The following is a 9,087-nucleotide window of genomic DNA, read 5'->3' as shown; positions in this document are numbered from 1 at the left end:
CGCCGCCAGTGGAGGAGCATTGGTCAACATGACTTCACAAAAAGCAAGAGACTTAATCTCCACAATGGCTACAAATTCTCAGCAGTTTCGAGCCAATCTTGAACCTCCTAGAAGGGTTCACCAGCTAAGTAATTCAACCTTAGAGGATAAAGTTGATAGACTTACTAATATGATGAATTCTCTTATTACAGAAAAAGCAAAAATAGCCCGGTTATGCGGAATATGTGCTACCCCTAAACATACAACAGATGCATGCCTCAGTTTGAATGATGATACTATGGCTCATTTGGATGCTGTGGGAAACTTCCCTGAACCACCACAAAGGCTATATGACCTCTACGCTAATACCTACAACCCAGGATGGAGCGATCACCCTAACTTAAGTTATGGGGCCAACCCACGATATAATCAGCCATTCCAGAATCGAGTTCTACAATAGCCACGAGATTCAAGTAATTCTCTAGAAACTTTGGTCAATAAATTAGCGGCTAACATGCTTGATTTCTAACAAAAAACTGAAGCGTTTGTAAGAGAATTGACCACATCAATTGAGAAGATGAGTTCTCAAGGGAAGCTGCAGTCACAAACAGAACCAAACCTGAGGCAAAACACTAATGTAGTGACACTGCGAAGTGGAAAGGTACTGGAACTAGTTCCTGGAAGGAATCTTGGCCAAGAAATCGCCTAGAAAAATCCTAAAAACGACAAATAGGTCCGAGCAAAACCTCCATTACTGAAAGTACAGCCTCTATTCCCAGGATGATTAAATCAGTGTCGAAGAAGTAAGGAAGACAAGGAGATCCTCGAAACATTCAGAAATGTCAAGATCAATCTACCACTATTGGATGCCATCAGACAGATTTCGCGGTATGCCAAGTTCCTTGAAGAGCTTTGCACCAACAAATGAAATTAACAGGTAATGAAAACGTAAGTGTTGGTGAGAATGTATCCGCACTGCTATAGCAAAAAATGCAGGCAAAATGCAAAGATAAGGGTATGTTCGTTATACCATGCAAAATAGGCCATTTGGGGATTAAGAAGGGCATGTGTGATTTAGAGGCCTCCATAAATGTTATGCCTTATTCTATTTATGAATCACTTAACGCGGGTTTTCTTGACGAAAATAGGTTTTATAATTCAATTGGCAGACAGGTCTGTTGTGCACCCCGAAGGAGTCCTCGAGGACGTACTAGTGAAAGTTAATGAACTTATTTTCCCTGGAGATTTTTATGTGATAAAGATTGAGGAGGATAACACTACTGGATCTTCGGACCTCTTGTTGGGCCGACTTTGCCTTAGTACCATTAGCACTAAGATCGACGTTCGAAGTTGAACTCTTACGATGAAATTTGATTGGGAGATCGTGAAGTTTAATGTTTACGACGCCATTAGTCATCCAAGTAAAATTTTGAACGTAAATCGTGTCGACATAATCTACTCATTAGTAGACGAGACTTTTGAGTCAATTTATAAAGATAAATCTGAATTTATATCTGATGACCATGAATTTGTTAATGAGTTATTGTCTCCATCAAATACTAAACTTTTACCTTCTGTTGTGCAGGCTCCAGAATTGGAATTGAAGCCGCTTCCCGAACATCTTAAGTATGCATTTTTGGGGAAAGGTAATACCTTACCAATCATAGTTTCTAACAAACTCTCTGAGCTCAAAGAAGAAAGTTTAATCCAGGTACTACAAAATCATAAGGAGGTGATTAGCTGGACCACTGCCGATTTAAGAGGGATAAGCCCTTTGACTTGCACACACAGAATCTACTTGGAGTAAAACACAAAACCGAGGCGTGAGGCCCAAAGGTGATTAAACCCGAAAGTGATGGAGGTAGTAAAAAAGGAGATAATCAAGCTGCTAGATGCTGACATAGTCTACCCCATTTCTGACAGCAGATAGGTAAGTCCGGTACAAGTCGTGCCCAAGAAAACGGGTGTGACAGTAAAGAAAAATGCCGAAGATGACTTGGTACCGACCAGAGTAAAAAATTAGTGGCGTGTCTGCATTGATTACAGGAAGTTGAACTCTTACACTAGAAAAGATCATTTCCCTCTTCCTTTTATAGATCAAATGCTTGAACATTTATCAGGTAAAACTCACTTTTGTTGTCTTGAAGGATACTCAGGTTTCTTCCAAATTCCAGTTGCACTAGAGGACCAGGAAAAGACCATTTTTACGTGCCCATTCGGCACATTTGCGTACAGAAGAATGCCATTTAGACTCTGTAACGCATCAGCCACCTTCTAGAGATGCATGATGAGTATATTTTCTAAATATGTGGAAAAAATCATTGAAGTTTTTATGGATGATTTTACTGTGTATGGGAATTGTTTTGATGAATGCCTTAAAAATCTCACGATAATTCTAAACAGGTGCATAGAATTTAATCTTGTCTTGAACTATGAAAAGTGTAATTTTATTGTAGACAAAGGTCTGATTCTAGGTCATATAGTCTCTGCCAAGGGAATTGAGGTCGATAATGCTAAAATTTACATTATTAATTCTTTGCCATATCCTTCTACTGTAAGGCAAATTCGTTCTTTCCTTGGCCATGCAGGGTTCTATAGGCGTTTTATAAAGAACCTCTAGAAAATAGCTGAACCACTGTGCGAGTTATTACAAAAGGATAAGAAATTTGAGTTTGGCCCAAAATGTAATGAGGCTTTTGATACACTCAAGCAGAAGTTGGTGACCGCTCCTATAGTACAAGCACCAGATTGGAACTACCCCTTTGAAATTATATGTGATGCAAGCGAACGCAACATGGGGGCCGTGTTGAGGCAAAAGATAGACAAAGAGCCTCATGCCATTTGCTATGCCTCAAAAGCCCTAGATGCTGCACAAAGCAACTACACCACTACAGAAAAAGAACTCTTAGCAATTGTATTCGCTTTAGATAAATTTCTATCTCATTTATTGGGATCTAAAGTGATTATTTTTTCGAACCATGCAGCTCTTAGGTACTTGATTGCAAAAAAAAAAGGTGAAACCAAGACTCATTAGATAGATTTTGCTGCTCCAAGAATTTGATATTGAAATTCGTGACAAAAGGGGATGTGAAAACCTGGTGGCTGACCACTTGAGTAGGATAAAAACTCCATTTGATGATATTCCTATAAAGGATGAGTTCACTAATGAAAGCTTATTTTCAACCGAGGCTCACTATCCATGGTATGCAGATATAGTTAATCTCTTAACCACAAGATCGTTACCCACTGAGTTAGCACGATCCGTGAAGGACAAGCTTAGACGGAAAGCTTGGTATTACATTTGGGACGATCCATACTTGTGGAAACATTGTTCAGATCAGATAATAAGATGATGTGTTCCAGAAACCAAGGTAAACTCTATCCTTACTTTTTGTCATATGGAAGCTTGTGGAGGTCACTTTGGCCCTAAACGAACAGCTCACAAGGTATTGGAGTGCAGGCTATATTGGCCCACAATTTTTCGCGATGCATATAACATCTGTAAGTCTTGCGATAAGTGTCAATATACAGGTAATATCACTAAACGAAATCAAATGCCCCTATCTCTGATTCATGTATGTGAGATTTTTGATGTATGGGGTATCGATTTCATAGGCCTTTTTATTTCTTCATTTGGAAACATATAAATACTTCTTGCAGTAGACTATGTTTCTAAGTGGATAGAAGCAAAGCCTACTCACAATGATAATGCTAAAACTGTTGTAGAGTTTCTAAAATGAACTATTTTTTCTAAGTTTGGCACACCTCGAGCTTTGATCAGTGATCATGGTATCCACTTTTGCAACAAGGTCATGAAGGCACTATTATCAAAATATGGAGTTCATCATCGTATAGCAACAGCCTACCATCTCCAAACGAACGGCCTAGTAGAGATTTCGAACAGGAAGATCAAGTCCATTTTGGAAAAAACAGTTCTACCCAACCGAAAGGATTGGAGTCTTCGGCTCAATGACGCGCTTTGGGCCTATCAGACGGCGTATAAGGGACCGATTGGCATGACCCCGTATCGACTTGTTTTTGGAAAAGCGTGTCATCTCCCAGTAGAATTGGAGCATAAAGCTTATTGGGCTATTCGATAATGTAATATGGAGTTAGAGCCCGCAGGGAAGGCCAGGAAATTGGATATTCAAGAATTAGAGGAAATTTGTAATAATGCCTACGAGAATGCTCGCATTTATAAAGACAAAACAAAGTTGTTTCATGATAAGAAAATAGCTCAAAAGCATTTTTCGGTAGGATAAAAAGTTTTACTTTACAATTCCGTATTAAAGCTATTTCCAGGTAAGCTTCGATCTCGGTGGCAAGACCTTTTATTTTGACTGAAGTATTTACGCATGGCGAGATTGAAATAGAAAGTGAAGAATAAAAAAAGCAGTTCATAGTCAATTTCAAACGGTTGAAGCCATTTTACGAAAATTTTTAGGCCCACACGGTAGAAAAAATTCAGTTAGAGCCACCATAGAACCATTCAAGGCGTCGAGCTAACGATGTTAAACAAGCGCTTATTGGGAGGCAACCCACTTTTTATTTTTATTTTATTATTTATTATTTTTAGATATTAATAATATTCTCTTCTTTTAGGTAAACTGAAACGAAGATAGGGAGAAAGGAGGAAAGGCAAACCTGCAGCCAAACAACTCCTATTCCAGCCTAACAATAATTACACGGGGAGTTCCTCTTAACTTTTTCCATCTATTTGTCTCTTTTCTTCCACATAGAGGACAACGTGTTTTAAGTAGGGGAGAAAGGTATTCCTTGTAATTACTGTCATTTTATCTGCTATTTTCGTTGTTGCTACTGTTATTGTTGTTGATGATGCCCATATTTATTTTTTTTAGCATATTCTACTTCTTTTCATGCCCAAGAATTTGACCACGACTTGCCACTGTTTGACCTACATGCATGATTCTTATCTACTGAGTTAATTATGATTTTGATTGATAGATTTCATCTCCACTGTTTTATTTCTTTTAGTTTAAATAATTATGATTCATGGAGTTAACCCTATCTTGATTTTGGTAAATTTGATTAAGTCTAAATATAAGAGGACACTTAATACAATTGCATGCTCAAAATATGTTCATGACTATTGAGGTAATTACTAAAACTTATTCTTGACACTTGATTATTTTTTTCTCTAAGTCCTCCAAAATTAAAATTTCGTTTAAAAATAATAATGTTTCCGTGGTTATGAGTGAAGCTTAAGACGTGACTAGCTGAGTAACCGGGGTAGGGTGCTTAGGTTGTCATCCTGTTTCGTGTCAAAAGGTTGTGTGATGTGTTAGATAAAACTCCGCTAACTGGAATTAATTTCTAAGAATGTGTTGGGCTAAGTAACCGGGGTGAGGTGCTTGGCTGTCATCTCTCTTCGCGTAAAAAGGTTCGATATGTTCTTTGGAATAATAAAATTAGGAATGTACTGGGCTGAGTAACCGGGGTAGGGTGCTTGGGTTGTCATCTCTCTTGGCGTAAAAACGTTCAATATACTCCTAAGTGAAAGTAAATAAATAAAATTGAAAAAGTAAAAAAAAAAAGAAAAAGAAAAGAGAAGATGCATTAATAAAATTTGGAGACTAAAGGGAGAAATAAATAAGGTGTCTTGATAGGTTTGGTAAATTACGAATATGTATGCCTAACAAATCACCATAAAGTTGTCGTTGATTACTGTGGGTATTCGGACTAAAAAGCACCATTGATTTTGCAAGATTGAATTGCTGCCCAAACACTTTTTCGAAACTCCTAAGAATATCCAAAAAAGTATCAACCTCCTTTATTTTATTCTTAACAAAGAATAAATGGACCATTTTAACTGCCCCTAATCCCATGAATATTACCATTCTCTTGGGCATGAAATAACATTCGAGAAAAAGCTTCCATACAAAAAAGGAAAAGATAAGGAAACAAAGGATCCCCTCGACGAAGCCTCTCTCGGGAATAATAACCTCCAAAAGTATTGAGTTGTATTTAACCACATACCTAAACGTTCTAACACACCTCATAACTTTCTCAATCCAATCAATAGAAAAACCCATACGGATCATCACATTCTCAATAGAATTATTTTCCACACGGTTGTATGCTTTACTCATGTCTAGCTTAATTACACAACCTTTGTTCGGCCTATTTTTCAAACTCCGAAGATAGTGCATCAACTCATGAGCAATTAGAATATTATCATGGATCATACAACCACGAACAAAGGCACTATGGTTTTGACTAATACAATTTGGAAAGACAAGCTTTAATCTATTAGGAAGAACTTTAGAGATCATTTTAAAAATGACCCGACAGAGGCTAATAGGCTGGAATTGCATCATATCCTTCGAATATTTAACCTTAGGGATAAGAACCACCATTGTATCATTAATAACAAAAATGTCCTTCTTACCATTAAAAATATCGTGGTAAAATTGAAGCACATCTTTTCCCATAACCTCCTAATTTTTTTTAAAGAAAAGATTCAAAAGTCTATCCATCCCAGGCGCCTTACGATGGTCTATTTTAAAAACCCTCTTCATTACCATGAGTATCCGATTTAAACAACTTACTAAAATAATTCCATGCAATATCACAGATCTCATTAGTGTCTTGTACGCAACGGCCCTTTGAGTCCATCAAACCCTCAATCTTATTCTTTTTGAATCTCCCTAAAGCTCGTACATGAAAAAATAGAGTATTCCTATCACATTTTATTAGCTATTGAATCTGAGATCTTTGGGCCCAATACCTTTGTTCTTCCATGTAAAGGCGATTCAACTTGGATCGGGACGCTTTCAATATGTCGATATTAAACTCCATATAAATCCCATCAATAAGTCTATTAATCTGATCAACCAATCATTGCATACAAATTTTCATTCTTTTGAAATGACAATATTGCCACGCCCCAAGCATAAAACATACTCTTTCCATACCCTTAATAACATCATTATCGGTACCCCAAGCTCTTTTGATAAGATCTTTAGCCTCTTTCTCATAAGCCCAGCAAGCTTCAAACTTAAACAAAAGTCTTGGGTCTTTCACTTCGTCCATAGGTTTACGACCCTAGGTTTCCTTTATCAGTTTTAATGTCCACGAGGGCCAACTCCTCAATAGTTCTTTGAAAGTCTTCCATATTGACCCTAGGCTTCCTTCTACTTTCGGATTTCTCAGAATCACTAAGGATAGCGTTAAAATCTCCTCCCACAATCCAATCTTCCTTAACAGATTCCCCAATACTTTTTAAAAGGTCTCAAGAACGGATATGAAGATTCAGCTTAGCAAAACCATAGACCTTGTAAATCTAAGGCTTGTAAAATTGTCCAGCTTTACCAACGGATCAATATGTTGACTAGAGTAGTTTTGGATGGTCACCTCAATCCCATCTTTCCACATGCGAACCCACCCCTATAGCCCTCTGGATCAATCCCTAAACAACCAACCATCCGATACTTAACCAGAATACTCTCAAGCTTGACAACATAAATTTTGGTTTCACATAAGAACACAATATCGGGGCTGTTAACAACAAGCAGTTGCTTCAACTCACGAACTATCGCAAGGTTCCCTATCCAACGACAATTCCAACATAAAATTTTCATGATACTAGGTGGGGTTGATTGCCAGCCATCACCTTCAAAGGTGAAAAATTCTCTGAGAGCTTCCTTCTAACTACCCTGAGTGGGCTTTCTTTAGCAATTTCACCACTACTTCCCCTTATTCTTTTTCTCTTATTTTTTTTATTTTTCTCTCATCCTTTATAACCCTAGTCGATTGTCTATCCGTGAGTGAGCAAGACTCTGATTCTTCCTTCCCACATTTCATCTTCTCTTTTTCTCTTTGTGACGTTGGTCTCATCTCTATCTCTGCCAAGTCTTTATTTCTAGTATCAGCCTCTAAAAATTTATTTCCACATGCCATAATTTCAACACCATTGCGCCAGTTACCTCTAACCTAATTTTGCATGCTAAGCTAAACCCTCAACCACTTACTATATTGAAAGTTTGACTTATCCATATCTGGTATCTCATTCTGTTGAAGGCACTTTTGTGTACTATACCCAATGCAACCACAACTATAGCAGAAATGAGGAAGTCTCTCGTACTTAATCCCACACAGAATTTTAGTTCCCTCGTTCCCAACCTAGTGATCAACCTTACGCAGAGATTTGGATATGTCAATGTTAACTTTTACTTTTAAGTACTCAATCCAACAACCATCTCTGTCCCTCCAATCGATCGCTACTACCTCTTCTACTACCTCCCTCACACCAATAAGAACTTGCCTATCCATTCGTTCAAAAGGAATATAGTATACTCATATCCAAAATGGAACAATATGAAAAACATAGTCCTCCATCTTCTCGCCTTGAACATAAGGAAGCATAGCAAAGAGACAATTATTGAAAAGCCACGGTGCCAAGTTAAGAATTCTTCTCCTATCTTCAATATTTCCAAACTTAACAACATAGATAGGCTCCATCATGGCCACAAAATACACAGGTTATTTAGTGAACCAGAGGGATTTTAGAACCCGATACATAGCATTTTTATTAGCTTTTCCTTCTGATATTAATTTTCCAACAACCCACGCTTCATAACTCTATGCTTCTGAGTTTGATCTAGTCTTACTAACCACTCGTTTTGACTCATCTTTAGAGAAAGTTAGACTAGCAAGTAATTTATTGTTATCCTTTGCCAACACAAGAAAACAAATTAATCCACCAATAGCCAAGAGAAGTAATCCCTTAATAACCAACTTCACACCCAACAAGATAACAGAAAAACCATCAAGAGAAGAAAGAAACAATAGTACACTCAAGGTAGAAACAACAGACACACACCACCCCTCCAAATGAAGAAAGAACACCCGAATCAAATAGAAAAATCAGCCAGCCTTTCTTGGTAAGAATGACCATCTTTCACTTTCTAGGAGGTCAGAAGTCCACCCTTCCTAATCGCATCAAGAAAATGGAAAACATCGTTAGAATAGAGTTATGCACATAGGATGAAGATACCTTTAGAGACTTCGTTAATAGGACGAATATGTTGTAATCAGATAGCTTCTACAGATACCAGAGTTGAGATGATAAATCTTTATTTTAAATTT

The sequence above is a fragment of the Gossypium hirsutum genome, chromosome A05, assembly GCF_007990345.1.
Source record: "Gossypium hirsutum isolate 1008001.06 chromosome A05, Gossypium_hirsutum_v2.1, whole genome shotgun sequence".
Classification (NCBI taxonomy): domain Eukaryota; kingdom Viridiplantae; phylum Streptophyta; class Magnoliopsida; order Malvales; family Malvaceae; genus Gossypium; species Gossypium hirsutum.
This window is presented reverse-complemented; position numbering follows the sequence as displayed.